Here is a 15,596-nt window from a genome sequence, read left to right on the forward strand (position 1 = left end):
CTCCAGCTTTACAACGCCATGAAGGCATTAGGTTAGTTCTCAGCAGACCTGGGCTGTAATCTGCCTTTATCCCTCACAAGGGAAGAAATGGCCAATAAAATCAGAAAATTGTCAGTCTCATTAATTAAAATATGCATATGAAAATGATGGTGAAATTTCCTATTACTATAAAATAAGTAGAAATAGACAACTGAAATGTTCCTGATCACTGAGGCCATCCCAAGATTGATAGTCTTATATACCTTTGGCAGGGTTGTAAATTGGCCCAAATATACCAAAGAGCAATGTCAAAAAATTCAACAAAATATTCACAAATGTTTAAACTTTTATTCAATAGTTATATTTTTAGAAAAACGTGCAAAAGAAATGGTCTAAATGTAACCAATTGTGTATTCATTAAAAAGTTCATTGTAATATTAATAGAAAATGAAGCCTTTAAAGGTAATCTTTATATGATTTCACTTTCACTTGTACATATTTATGTGTTCTTCATATGCAGTTTTCATAAGACAAATGTTTACTTAAAAGGGGTTGGAGAAAAGTTTCATTTTTGCACCAGAAAATCTCAACAAAAGTATTAATTAATTAATAGATAACAAATGATAAATACGTCCTGTAGGCCAGAAAACAGATTACATAGATAGATAGAGAGAGAGAGAGAGAGAGAGATGGATAGACTCACATACTGATATATATGTGTGTATGTGTGTGTGTGTACATATGTACTAACAAATACCCTGTGAGGCAGGTACAGTATTAATTCCCAATGTAAACTTAAGGGAACAAGAGTAATGAAGTTACAGAATTTGCTCCTGCCAGCACAGTGGTCAAGTGGGGAAGCAGATTCAACTCCTTGGAAGTCTGTTTGCATAACTTAGCACTATCTCTCTCTTAGTTTTGCTCTGTTAAAGAACTTCTGTATGATCTTGAGCAACTTATGAAACATCCCATGCTTCAATTCTTCAAGTTAAAAGTTCTAAGAATCATAACATTTTGCTGAGCTAAGTCACAGCATGCTGTGACAATCAAAAGAGATAATAAAGGAAACATGAAAAGAGAGATGATACACATGTGGAAAAAAGGCTCCAGTTATGTGGTGAAGTCTTCTAACTAGGACACAAAAAAAATGGTCCTATAAAAAGACCTAGAAAAGTAGTTCCAAATAACCTGTTAATTAAATCTGCGTGAAATCTTACCATTTGCACATCTAACAAAAATGCACACTTTTGAGTACAAGAATCCTGGTCCATGTTCATTTTGCACCTTCTCCTAGTCTAGTACAGAACTCTGAACATAATAGATGCTTAATAAATACTTTATTAATGATGCAGGCAGTCAGGGGCATAACAGGATATCCTGAATCCTACCAAAAATATCCAGGAATATGGTCTGAAGGATGACCTCAGGGAGTCTGCATATGAGTCCACCTTTAAGAACAGCCTCTTAGAAAACAGCACAGGGGCTGAAGCAACATCAGAAACCCTAAGCTCATCCCAGCAGGGAAGTGGATGCTGGACAGCACAGTAGACCTGCAGGAAGGTAGTCCATAATGACGGACAGGCCATCTTAAGAGCTAAGCTTGGAAATGTACCCAAGACCAGAGAATATAAACTTCCTCCAAATGAGCTACTTTTTCACCTTTCGAACCATGGCCACTGACTCAGATTGAAACAGTCCTCCAGGAACAGAGGCACTGGAGAGACAGTCACAAAAAAGGGCTTGAACTGAACCAACCTCCACTCTTTCTACCCTGAAGGAACTGGGAAGAGCAGTATCTACTACAGAGTTCTTCACGGTTTGAAAACACTTTCTCACAATGGATAAACTAATTTCATGCAATCTTCATAGGGGCCCTCTTCGTTAGGAAGCATACACTGTTAATCCTTTTTCACAAAGAAACAGGTACTCAGATTGAATGATTAAACAAGGCCATCCACTATAAATGGCAATGCTGAGCCACCCTCAAAGCTGCCTCCAAACTTTCATTCACACATATATTTACTTTTTTTATTCATTTGTTCAAAACATACAATGTGAGACTACATGTAGCAGCCCAGAAGGTAGACCATGCTCAACAACTGCTGTGCAGATGTGTGTCTCAGTTTGTCTGAAAATATGTGAACATGCAGCACCCAATCTCAGAAAAAATTCTGACACAACAGAGGGATTCGAGCAGTGAGTTATTCTCTCCACTCTACGTGGTGCCATGAGTACAAAAAGGAGTGTGTGTTCTGTTTCATCTTTATGAACAACTCCCCATTCTTATGTGTATATTAAACCATTTGCATTGTTTTATATGATTTTCTCACACATTATTTCCATATCCAGTTGATACCTTAATTTGGGCCTGTCATATCAAAATAGTATTAGTTGTATCTCTATTTAACATTAACTGAGGGGACTTATCCTTTAAGTAGGGGAATTAAATCCATCCACATTTATTGTAATTCCCATATTCACTTTCCTGTGTCAAGTTACAAATTTTTAATGAAATATTTTTTTTTCTACTTCTGACTTTTCCTGAATTGATCTCTTTCATAAGTATCCCCATACACCAATTTCTTTGAGTTGGAAGCTTTATTAAATATGTCTCTTTGGCAGGTTGTTGCATTAATAAGTTTATGAACACATTCGATCTTATATTTCTTTATTGTTAGTCCATAGTGTAATAGCTATTCGTCATTTTTTCCTCCTAATTCTAAGCTCAACATAACAACGTCAGCATTTTGGTGTCCCCATTACTCCCTATCAAACACCTCACAGGCTCTGGCCTATTACAAACATGACCACAACATGCTCATCCCTCAGGATCTTTGCAAGGTAACATTAAAAATTCCCCATCCAGAGGTTGGATAAAATTCCTCTCTCCCTTGAATCTGAGCTGAACTTTGAGATTCACTTACAATCAACAGAACGTGAAAGAAGCTCAGGCCAGGGGAACCCTGTTTCTCATGTAATGTTTCCCATGGATGCTCCCTCCAGGAGGCTCCCACCAAAAACCCAGCCACCATGGCAATAAGGAGTCCAAACCACATGAGGAGGCCATGGATGGCTCCTCTGGCCACCAGTCCCATCCAAACCCAGCTTTGAACTCATGCCATCACAGGAGCAGACATGTGAGCGAAGATGACCTCACTCAATTGATTCTAACCACTAGCTGTTTGATCATACCAGCTGTCTGCATCTTACAGCTGAGGCTCTGACAGTGTGAAGCAGACGTAAGCCATTGCCATGGCACCCTTCTTGAATTCCTGACCCACAGACTCTGTGAGAGTGATAACTTAGTTGATGTTTTATCCTCTGTTTTTAGGGTGGTTTGTATAAAGCACAGACAACTAGAGCATGGGATTTTGCCCTAGCATTTGGAATTTTGGTTCTGAGTCATTGGTGATTTTTTTTAAAACATGCCTTTTCTATTTCAAAAGTATTTAGAATTTTTAAACTCATGCTGAATTAGTTCCTACTAATATCCACTTACTTTTCTTTCTTTGTCATTCTAATGTGTACGTATCATATCTGTCATAATACCAACAAGTACTTCCCATACACTCAGGGAAGGATGTGCTTCAGGATTAAACATACATCTTTAATAAAAGTATTTAGAACTGTTAATATGCTCACAACCACATTATCAAAATACACTTCTACTTCTCCATGATGCTTTACCAAATTTACTGTTCACAGCAACTTCTTATGTATGCATTTCCCCCGTGTATCATTCTGTGCCCAATCAGGAGAGAGAAACCACACATAACTGAACACAAAAAGGTTAATATAAATAATTCTCAACTATAACAAGGAATTGGATACCAAGGGATTGGCTAGTCAGTAGAGAGCACTCTAGAGATCATAAGAGCAACAGGTACAAGGAGCAGCCCCTGCCACTAGAGATGACAGAGAGATGACACAGACCTGCCCCAGGAAGAGGCCCACACTGAGATGCCTCCTTGTTGGAGGCACAGGATGGTACACAGCACAGGAGAGAAGTTGCTGTGATACCAGAAGAAAGTGCTGGAAATCCAATTTCCAGTGTGCCAGGGAAAGCTGTTCACAAGGCCCATGTTCGCTCTTGGCTCTGCCACAGAACCAGGCCAGGGAGAGGCTGAGGGGAGCTGCCGCCTGCTGGGTGCTGCTGGTGGCCCACTGGGCGGGAGCTGGTACTGGAGAAGCTGCAGTGCTACAGCAAAGCCTGCAGGCAAGCACATCAGAACAACAAGAAAACCCTTTCCAGGCACTCCACTGAGTGCAGAGTAGGGAACTGCAAAGGCCTGTCCCCTCCACATAGTAGCAAACAAACTGGCACAAAATGTCAGAATAAACTGTATGAGAATTCCGGAAAAGAGTCACAAAGACTCCTGCAACCAGGGAAACACCTAATTAAGAAAAAGGCAACAATCTCAGTAGGAGAGCTTTGTGGCATTTCAATCAACCCAGGCTTCATTCCTCCCTCCCAGGCCTGGCAACATCCTTGAAACCAGCCACCTGTGTTCCCTGTGTGAGTTGGTGGTGCTGGAGGGAGCAGAGCAGACTTTGCTCTCAAAGAATGGTGGGTTTTTTTTTAACCTGTCTGGTGGCTCCGTGAAGGACAGGAACAGAGAGCTTGTCTTTATTTCACAGAACTGAGAACTCTCCCAGGACAGAGTAGAGGCTACCAAGGGAGATTTGCCAAAAATGTTTAAAGGAAAATGTGTGGGCCTCTGCTACCTCAGACAAGGAATGACATTTGTAACAAACAAAAGACACACAAAGAAGCTTGGGAGAAAGGCCGACAAGTGAGGTATCTTGGAGAAAAAGGGCTTTGAAATCCTCTCACAAACTCCTGGGAATCTAGAAGGCCACTAGCATGCCCAGGGCTGGGTGCATCATGAGGAAAGACCAAGAAAAAAGGTGGGATGATTCAAATTACTAAAATTAAGAATGAAAGTGGGAACATTACTACCAACCTCACAGATGAGAAAATTTCTAGAAACATGCCAACTAATAAAACTGAATCAAGGAAAAATAGAAAATCTACACAGACTTATAACAAGTAAAAAGATTAAATCAGTAAGCAAAAACTTCCACCAAAGAAAATCCCAGCCCCAAGTGACTTCACCAGTAAATGCTGTCACTATTTGTTTAAAGAATTAACGCTAGTCCTTGCCAAATTATTCCAAAAAATAGAGGAAGACAGAGTACTTTCTAACTCATTCTGCAGGAACAGAATTACCATGACACCAAAGCCAAAGACATCACAAGGAAAAAACTGCAGATAAACACCTGTATGAAAATATATGTCAAAATTCTCTGCAAAACACTAGCAAACGAAATGTAGCAAATTAAGAGGATTAAACACCATGACCAATTGGAATTTATCCCAGGAATTGCATGAGTGGTTCAACATACAAAAACAACCGATGTGATATATCATTGTGATCAATTAAAGAGAAAATTCATTCCTCATACTCATTTCAGTTAATGCACAAAGATTTGACAAAATCCCAAATCCTATCATGATTGAAACATGGAAAAAATAAGGAATAGAATTTCCTCAACCTGGTAAAGTATGTCTACAAAAAACCCACAGCTTACATCATACTTAATTGTGAAAGACTGAAAGATTTATCCCTATATCAGGAACAAGACAAGAAATGCCTGCTATGCCCGCTGTCACTTCTATTCAACACTGTACTGGAAGTTCTAGCACTTAGGCAATAAAAAGAAGTAAAAGGCATCCAGATTGTAAAGGAAGAAGTAAAACTCTATTTGCAAATGAGAAGACTGTATATGCAGAAAATGCTAAGGAATCCACAAAAGAACCGTTACAGCTAATAATCAAATTCACAAGGTTGCAGGATACAAGGTGAACATACAAAACTAAGTTGCATTTTTCTATACACTAGCAATGAATAATCCCAAATTGGAATTAAGAAGTGTTTTCATTTATCATAGTATCAAAAAGAATAAAATACTTATGGATAAATTTAAACATGGAGCTGCAAGACTTGTATACTGACCACCAAAAAAAAAAATTTTTTTTTGATAGAAATTAACAAAGACCTAAGTCAATAGGAAGACATCTGTGTGAAAAGTCCAGCTCCTGGCCCAAAACATGTGTGTGACTTTTTACCCTGAATCATAAGCAATTAAAAGGCTTTATCTGGCAGATCTTGTGGGGGAAAGCTGCCTCCTCACCCCAGATTTGGTGCACAGGCAGTGTGTACTGCAGCCTCTCGAGGGAGTTGCAGGCAGAGACTCAGGCCTCGGGGGCAGGCATGTTCTTACACACACCTGTGTCTCTAGCCAAGGCAGCTACATTCCAGAGCCTCTCTATCTGGGGTCTTTGGTAAAGGCCTTCCTCAGGAACCTTACTCAGTCCTTTTCCCCTCCTAGCCCCTTCTCTTCTCTCTTTCCCTTTTCTCAACAACCATAAACTACATAAAATAGGGGCCTTCTGTTCTGGGCTCCTGCAGCCCAGAATCTGTGCTGACCTACTTGAATCTGGATGGGTTTACTATTACATGGTGGTAAATGGACATGAGGGGATCAGCACCTTCTCCAGGTTTAGCCTCTTGCTTCTACAATGGAAGTCAGTGATTAAAGGCTTGACTATTATTTTCATGTTTGGCTTTTTAATTTATTCAACTACTACAACACCTGGAAGTTCAGCTCTCTCTCCACCTCATCTGAGCTCTTAACACTGTGCTCATGGATTGGAAGACTTAATATTTGTTCAGGTGACAGTATTTCCCAAACTGATCTACAGATTCAATGCAATCTCTATCAAAATAAAAATATCAACAGCCTGGTTTCCCCCCTAAATCTGCACCAAGTAAATCAGAAAACAGCTGCACACGCTTGTCGCGCAACACCATGCCCTGACGGTCTGTCTAACCCTTACAAGTCTTCCCTGAAGACCTTACATTTCTATTGCATTCTTCACGGCAGATAGGCTCAAATATGGACCGATTGTGCCTGCCTCTTGCCAGCCCTGCTCTAGGGGCCTGCACCCGACCTTCAGAGTGCTGTGAGCCCTCCCGCCCCCTGAAAGATCCATTGCAAGGGCCCCACAGCCCACCCACTGTGCTTAGGGCCATTGCCTAAGAATAAGCAAATAAATACATCTGAGCAAATAAAAAAATATATATATATCAACAGTCCCTTTTGCAGAAATAGACAAGCTGATCCTAAAATTCATAAGGAATTATAAAGGACCCTGAGTAGCCAAAACAATCGTAAAAAAGAAAAAAATGTTGGAGAACTTACACTTCCTTATTTAAAAATTTACTACAAAGCTACAGTAATAAAAATAGTGCAGTGCTGATGAAAATATAGATATAGAGATCTAAGGACTAGAATTGAGAGACCACAAATAAACCCATATGTCTATGATCAATTGATTTTTGACAAGGGTGCTAAGATCATTCAATGAGGATAGAATAGTTTTTTCAACAAGTGGCACAAAGACCACTGAATACTCCCTGAAAAAACAAAAAAGAATCAGGTAGTGGACGGTTGGGTGAAATAGGTGAAGGAGATAAAGAGCTATACTTCAAATTATGAAATAAATTAATCATAAGAATGGAAGTACAACATAGAGAATATAACCAATAATATTGCATTTTCTTGCAATGGTAACAGAAGGCAAATACACTTACAGTTAACAGCATTATGTAATGTATATAATTATCGAGTCACTGTGTTGTACACCTGAAACAAATATAACATTGTATATCAACTATATTCCAATTGAAAAATTGAAAAAAAAAGAGAAAAGTCAGGGTATGACAGGGAAATGTGTTCATAGTTCAGGTGCAAAAAATATATAAATTAAGTTAAAAGATTTGGATGCTCCATATGTTTCTATAACAGGATTTTGCCAAAAAACTGACTCTTTCATATGACAAAGAAAAAAAGAGAAAAAATGTAAGCATTGAAGGAGAAAGCACCCCATCTCCCAGTCTACATGCAAGGCAGGAGCCCAACTTCTAAGGGTGCCAATTAGCAAACACAGACGGCCTAATCAGACAACAACATATCCAATCTCAGGAATAACTCGATGTGTTTGACACATCACATTGATCAGCCTTCCACTAAAGTCCTCCAGTCCTGTTCCACTAAGCTCACCTCAGGGCTTAAATGCCTTCTACTGACACCTTACCCCAGCCCAGACTCATCTTATGTTTTAGCAGAATAGGGTATCCCGACTTGGTCTGTGCTCTCTTACCCCCTGCAGCAACAGTATTGGAATAAAATCAACTTCCATTTTCTCATCCTGCCCAGGGCAGTTTTTCTCTAACACCAGATACAACCAGCCGTTTGAGCAAAGACAACATGAAAGAGTTGCATTAAAGTCAGTAAGCCAACTCACATCTAAAAGGATAGAATAAACTCAATAAAATCAATCACAGAACTCCTCTCAAGGTAACCTTCTTTATGCCAGTTCTCTACTGCAGAATTCCAGTTCTTAGTCCCTTGCCTTGGAGGTGGTGACAGCCCGGTCACTAGCTCTAGGTAACTGCACTATCACTTAGGATCTCTTCCTGACTACAGCCTTATACATAGTTTCTTTGTAAGTAAACCTTTCTCATATTATGCTAATTTGAAAAATAAATGTTGGCAAGGATATGGAGAAAGGAGAACCCACATGCCTGGTAGCGGGACAAAAACGGTTCAGCCACAATGAAAAAGAGTACAATGGATCCTCAAAAAATTAAAAATAGAACAACCATATGATTCAGGAATCCACTTCTAGAAAATACCTGAAAGAACAAAAACACTAATTCAAAAAGATACATGCATTGCCGTGATCACTGCAGCACTATTTACAGTAGCCAAGACACAGAAATAACTTAAGTGGTCAATGATGGATGAGTGCATAAGGAAGATATGGTGTATATATAAGCAATGGAATATTACTCAGCCATAAAAAAAGAATTCAATCTTTCTGTTCGGGACAACAGGGATAGAACTTGAGCATTATCCAAAGGGAAATAAGTCTGACAGAGAAAGATAAATACCATATGATCTCACTTACATGCGGAATTAAAAAAAAACCCATCTCATTGATAACAGAACAAATTGATGGTTGTCCCAGGTGGGGTAGAAAATGAGCAAAATGGGTGAAGGGGTCAAAAAGGTCCACATTTACACTTACAAAAGAAGTCATGGAGATGTAATGTATAGCATGGTGACTATAATTAATAATACTATATTGCATACTTGAAAGTTGCTGAAAGTAACTCTTAAAAGTCCATATTACAGGAAAAAAATTTTTTTATAAACCGTATGGTGATGAATGTTACCTAGATTTGTTGTGGTCATCATTTCACATTATATACAGATGTCTAATCATTATGTTGTATGTTGGAAAATTATATAATGTTACATGTCAATTATACTTCAATTAAAAAATTATTTTAGTTATTCTAATTTGAATAGGCCGTCTGTTGCCTCTTGGAACTCTTGTCTACTACAGTGCTCATTCAATTAGATTTTAGATGGTCATAAAGGAAAAAGGTGAGGAAGTGAAGGTAATACACCAAATGACTCTTACAACATGCTGGGTCAGTCAGAGGCGGACCCTGAGGACACAGGGGAGCAAAGGGGAAGTGCCACGGAAAGATCTGGGTAGAAGTTTGTGCAGTGGAGATGCTATCTGAAGTTGGCAGTCCTTGGACGCTGCATACATTGAGGTGCATGATACAGGACAGAGGAAGACTGTTACAGACACGGGAAGGGGCTACACTCGGTTCTGCTCTATGACCAGAGATATATTACAAAACAATTGAGCACAACTGAATCTCACATTTCCCTTTGTGCAATTTTGTCCACTAGAAGCACTGCATGAATGCAGAAAACTGCGTCAAACAGAAAATGAGCTGCATAGGAATATACAAAACACACACACTCCAAATATCTACCAGCTACCCTCTTCCACTTCACAGCCTTCTGGCTGATTTCAGATAAATCTCCTTCTACCACTTCACAAGCTCTCACAAGCAGCCCTTCTGCCAACTTCCACAAGCAAATTCCATGCATTTTACAAAGTGTTACACTCATGGTAGTATTTGTCTTTCTCTTAAGCAAAACTGCTCCTGTTCATCGTAGTTTACTATCTTTTTTATGTGTCACTAGTGGAGTTGAGTACTGTGTTCCTAACTCCATTTGTCATAAATCCTGTGGTTTTTCACATGGCATATTGCCTAACACAGTGATTTAAGAACTCATGCGTCCCGTTATAAAAGACCTGATTCACTTGCCACAGTGAGCGGGGAGGAAACCAAGCCCAGACAGAAAGGAGGACACACCTCCTTCCAACAGTTACTTCCCCGGCAGAGCTGTCCATCGGGTGGGCTCCCCGGGGACTAGGTTTGAGCAGGACTGCTCCCGGAGGGGCCGACCCAAGCCTCCAAACTCACTGGAGCCCTTCCGGCTGCAGGGAGACAACCACCGGCCCCGGGGGAGCTGGATGAGACACAGGGGTCACGGGATGGGCCCCGGGTGGGTCACACCAGGACCCAGTTATTTCATGGCTGTGATTTATAACCAAAACCCCCAGAGTGGTAGGGACAGGGATAGAAGTGCTGTGAGCAACAGAGGGCCAAGCACAGGCAGTCCCAGCCCAATGAGGGGCAGCAGCCCAGGTGGAAGCCCCAGCTTGAGGGCACCTCATGGCCACTCTGCACGAGCAAGTACACAGCCATGTCAGCGACACTGGCAGGGGAGGCAGAGGCAGCCCACCTGCACAGGAGTCCATCCTGGTCTGTGAATCAGGCTCACAGCCCTTGCATTTCTCAACTTGCCTATCTTTTCTTCCTTCAGGCTCTTCCCTGAGCAGGGGATAGAGCTGAGTGGAGGTGAGGCCGGGGAGGTGAGGCTAGACACTGGTGTGGCCAGGTTGGAAGCGATGGGGTTCTCCAGCCAGAGGACCATTCACAGGAGACCTCTGGGCTCTCATAGCGTCAGGCACACAGGAGGCTCACAGGAAAAATGTGATGAGTTTTAAGATCTGTGGTGACTCCTCGTGTTGTCTCTGTGACTTTCCAAACCTCCTGGAATCTGAAATAACTTTGGGTACTGGGGTCAGTGGCTACAAAGCTGGATCACAGGGAAACCAGCATCAGATCTCATGTTAAGGTGTTACTGGGTGTAACTGAAAGGTGGAGGACAGGATTTGAAAGTGACCTGAAATTCAAATCTGTATCTATCTGCTTGATCTAGATATTTGCCCTGTTCTGTGCTCAGGGAGGTTGATCTCTAGGACCCACTTCAGTTGGGTTCCCTGACCAGACCCTTCAGACTGGGACTTATGCCACCTGCTACCCTGGTTCTCAAGCCTTGGGACTAAGACTGAATTATACCACCACCTTGCCTGGTTCTCTAGCTTGCAGACAGCAGATTGTGGGACTCACCAGCCTCCGTAACTGCATGGGGCAATTCCCACGGTACATCTCTCTCTGTCTCTAGCTCTGTATTCACCTGTCTACATCCTACTGGTTCTCTTTCTCTGGAGAACTTAGCCTATTACAATATAGTCCCCCTTAAGGGGAAAACTTGAGAAAGGAGACATTCTTAGTTGGTAATTAACAGGAAAACACAGAAGAGGAAGGAAGGAGACAGGGCAGGAAGTGGAGGAGGCAGAGGACGAGGAGGGGGACTGGGAGGGGAAGAGGACAGGAAGGGAAGGGGGGAAGGGAAGACTTTCTTTGAGAATGGGAAGATTCTCTTGAGAATTTCTAATCACAAGTCCACACTTAGGATGTCTGCAGGCTGGTACTCTTACAACTTGCGCCCTAAAATCTCATAGGTAAATCGTTGGTGTTATTGTCTTCAAACTGTAACATTCCTTTCTTATCATTTTAGTATCTATTAGGGTCTGCATGGTAACATCTTCAATCATACTGATCCTTGGGTTTCTCTTTCTATGATAGTCTTACTAGGGCTGTACTGATTTTATTATTCTTTCTAAACAACCAATTGTGTCCTTTTGTTGATGTTTTCTATAACTTCTGTTTTCAATTTTATCAGTTCCATTATTGTTTATTAATTCTTACTCTTCTTTACCTGGACTTAATTTTTTCTTCTTTTTCTAAATTCCTATATTGTCAACTTAGATACTTAATTTAAAATCTTTTTTTCTAATTTAAACAATAAAAAGTATAAATTGCTCTCTAATTTCTCATTAGCTCTATCCCACAACTTCTGCTATGTCGTTAACATCAATTCGAAATATTTTCGAACTTTCTCTGTGATGCTTATTAAGCCATAGATTATTTAGATGTGCACTATTTATTTCTAAGACTTTTGAGTTTTTCATGCTATCTTATAGATATTGTTTCCCAGTTCAATTTTGTTCGCTAAGAAAATGTATGTCAGGTTTTCTTCTTTTGAAATTTATCGAGACATAATTTATGATGCAACACACACAAAAATGCGCTGCCCTCCTTCCCCCGTGCCATTTTCCAGCCCCGTCTAGTACTATCAGCCTTACTCAAAAGAATATGAAACAAGCCTGCGTGCTGCTTATTAGGGAAGAACCTTAATTCCACCTCCTCTGCTTCTACATAGGGAGGATTTTTTTTCCCCTCACAAGGAAGGAATAGTGAGAGTGAACAATTCTGCTCTCTTCTTTCCACTTCTCTGCTCCATTGCCTGCTTTTCCATTCGGGAAGAAGGATCACTAATACACTTGGACAGAGATCACTGGGAGCAGTGGATGGGGTTAATGCACCCCAATGTAGGAAATAAGTTCTAAGCTGCTCATTTCACTGCCTGCCCCAAGGGTCTGTAAGAACAGCACTGGACTCTTGCGCATTGTGTTCGAGTATCATATACTCACCGGTGTGAGAACCTCATGATCGGCTTCCCAGGGAGAAACCTGGAGGCCAGCCACTCTCTTTTGCATTTCATATTCTGCTGGGGCTCTGTTTATGGGGATTCTGCAATGTCCCTTGCAGGTAGTAGGGTGATTATACCCAGAGCCTAATTTTCATGTCAAATCTCCCCATATGAAGGTGGGAAGAAGGAGTAGAAAGGAGATGTAAGGCCTAAAATCAAGGGAATAAAATGGAGGAACTCCTCTCTGTCTGCTGGTCCCCGCTCTCTCGTGTGGCCATGACCCAGCACGTGGCCCCTGCACACAGGAGTGTGTGGTTCTGACCCTCCTCACTTGGATCACTCTTCACTTCCTTGTGAACCATCTCAACTACTAAGAGCACGAAGGGAATAAAGAGTGAAGAATCTGATTTTTTTATCTCAACAGCACTTCTGAGCTTCTTTCTCTCAAAAAGGTGCCCTGTCCCTGTCTCCTGATGAGCATCTGATTCTAGGATGGGAGATCTGTCCTCCGAGTCTAAACAGAACATCACACTGCAAATTACTAAGCGGGACCTAGGGGCACTCACTGCAAAGCATCAGGTTTGTGCATTCATCCGGTATCGCAAATAGTTCCTGAGGATGATACCTATGCTGGGGAGTAAGTTGGTCAGCAGCTACCGAGAAGAAAACAGAACACAGACACCTGTCTGCCTGGAGCCTCTGGTCAAGCATGGCAGATATAACCAACACAAGTCATATCACGAAATCACGTGCAGGAGGAATTCCACACTGTCATCACCTTGATTCTAGGCCTCAGACTTCAGCTGTGGAGCCACGTGCCCCTGAGTGTCCTCTGCCATGACACTGCTAAGACAAGGAAGACTTCTCTCTGGAGAATGGCCCCCACCAGACAGCCCGACCACCCTTGAGCTCCCGGCAGTGTCTCCAGCAGGAGCCTCTGAAGAAGATAATCAGGATGTGCTGAGAGCTACCCTTGTACATAGAACACCCTGAGTACTCGCTGGCGGATCTGCCGAGTCTTCACGCCATAGATGAGAGGATTGGGTGCTGGTGGCACAAGGAGGTAGGGTGTTGCCAGAAGAACATGGATGTGAGGGGAACATGGTGGCCAAAGTGGTGAGTGAGGAAAGAAAACATTCCAGGAACATAGAAGAACAGGATGACACAAATATGAGACCCACACGACACGTGCTAAAGGCCTTGAGTCAGGCCTCATGCCCTGGTAGCCTCAGCACTGCCTGGAGGATGAGGGCATAGGACACGCCAATGGCCAGGACATCCAGCCCAACCACCAGCAGGGCCACTACCAACCCATAGGCTCGGTTCACTGTGGTTGCAGAGCAGGCAAGTTTCACAACAGCCATGTGCTCACAGTAGGCATGGCCTATGATGGTGGTTCTGCAGAAGGTAAGTCTCTGCAACAGGACAGGGAAGGGGAGGAGCAGGAAGCCCCGTACCAGCACTGCTGCTCCAGTGTGCCCTATGATCTCTGCATGCGGGATGGTGGAATGGCGCAGAGGGTGACAGATGGCCATGTAGCGATCCAGAGCCATGGCCACAAGAACACCTGACTCCATGGAGGAGAACGCATGGATAAAGAACATCTGGATCAGTTAGACAGTGTACCCCATGTCGTGGGCACGAACCAGGAGCACTGCCAGTGTTCTAGGTGCAGTGGAGGAGGCCAGGACCAGGTCAATGCCAGAGAGCATGGCCAGGAATACGTACAAATGCTGGTACAAGGATGGGTCAGTCCAGATGACCAACAGGATGGTGACATTGCCCCAGAGGGCAAGGAGGTAAAGGACACACAGCGGCAATGCTATCCAGTGCTGGCTTTCCTCTAAACCTGGGATGTTGACCAGGAAAAAGAGGACTGGAGTAGCAGCCAGCTGCAATTACTAAAGGCAATCATCAGTGGCTTACACAAGGAAGAGAGAAAAGAAACCTAAACTGAAATTCTCCATTCCTGACGCATCATCACATTGTCCAGGTCTGGCTACAGTCTTCATAAGAAGTAAGAGGCTTAAACTGCAACCGAAGGAAAGAAAATTAAACACAAGGAAGAAAATTTCCTTTTATTGAGATAATTTTTTTTAACATGAGCCATTCTTATGTCTGTATTCTGATAGGTCCAGTTCCATTTACAGAAGGGTAATCATACACTGCTTTTAGAGAGATGTTTAAACTCTACCATTCAATTACTTCTAATTTGGAATGTCAACCCGAAAGGATTCTCCGTGTCCCCCCTTGGCCTTACTGAATGCTGACATCACTCTGTTCTCAGATCAGCCTCCCAGAGGTTCGGTAACTAGCACTTACAGCTGTTCCTCCTGTTCCCTCTTCTGACCCGTCTCCAGCTAAGTATCCATTATGTGCTATGGAGCTCTGGGTTCCATCTCTCCTCTGTTTCCTGTTCCTGTTGTATGGTTGAGCTCATTCTTACATGGCTTTAACCATTTATAAACTTTAATTTCTTCCACAGCTACATAAACATTACTTACTTTATAAGTAAAATAACTTTCTGAACACAAATCCATTTTTCCATTTGCTACATGTTTGGAATTCATATACCAAACACTCAACACATTCAAGATTGAATTAACTCACCTATTCTTCCCATATCAGCTCTTTCTGTCTATATTTTGTAATTACATCACTTTCTACCAATCTAAGCCAAAGTTGAAACTTGAAACTATCCTTATTCATGATTATCTCTCATAAAATTTACCTGTTCAGCATTTCCTGTGTTCTGTATTTTTAACCCCTCCTATATC

The 15,596-nt window shown here is 41.9% G+C and overlaps 1 pseudogene; it reads right to left on the reverse strand.

Annotated features, from left to right (window-relative positions):
- Nucleotides 1-13,786: 13,786 nt before the first annotated feature.
- LOC130684735 (olfactory receptor 52L1-like) lies at nucleotides 13,787-14,758 on the reverse strand (annotated as a pseudogene).
- Between the last annotated feature and the right edge of the window lie 838 nt (nucleotides 14,759-15,596).

Source organism: Manis pentadactyla, chromosome 9 (genome assembly GCF_030020395.1).
Source record: "Manis pentadactyla isolate mManPen7 chromosome 9, mManPen7.hap1, whole genome shotgun sequence".
Classification (NCBI taxonomy): Eukaryota; Metazoa; Chordata; class Mammalia; order Pholidota; family Manidae; genus Manis; species Manis pentadactyla.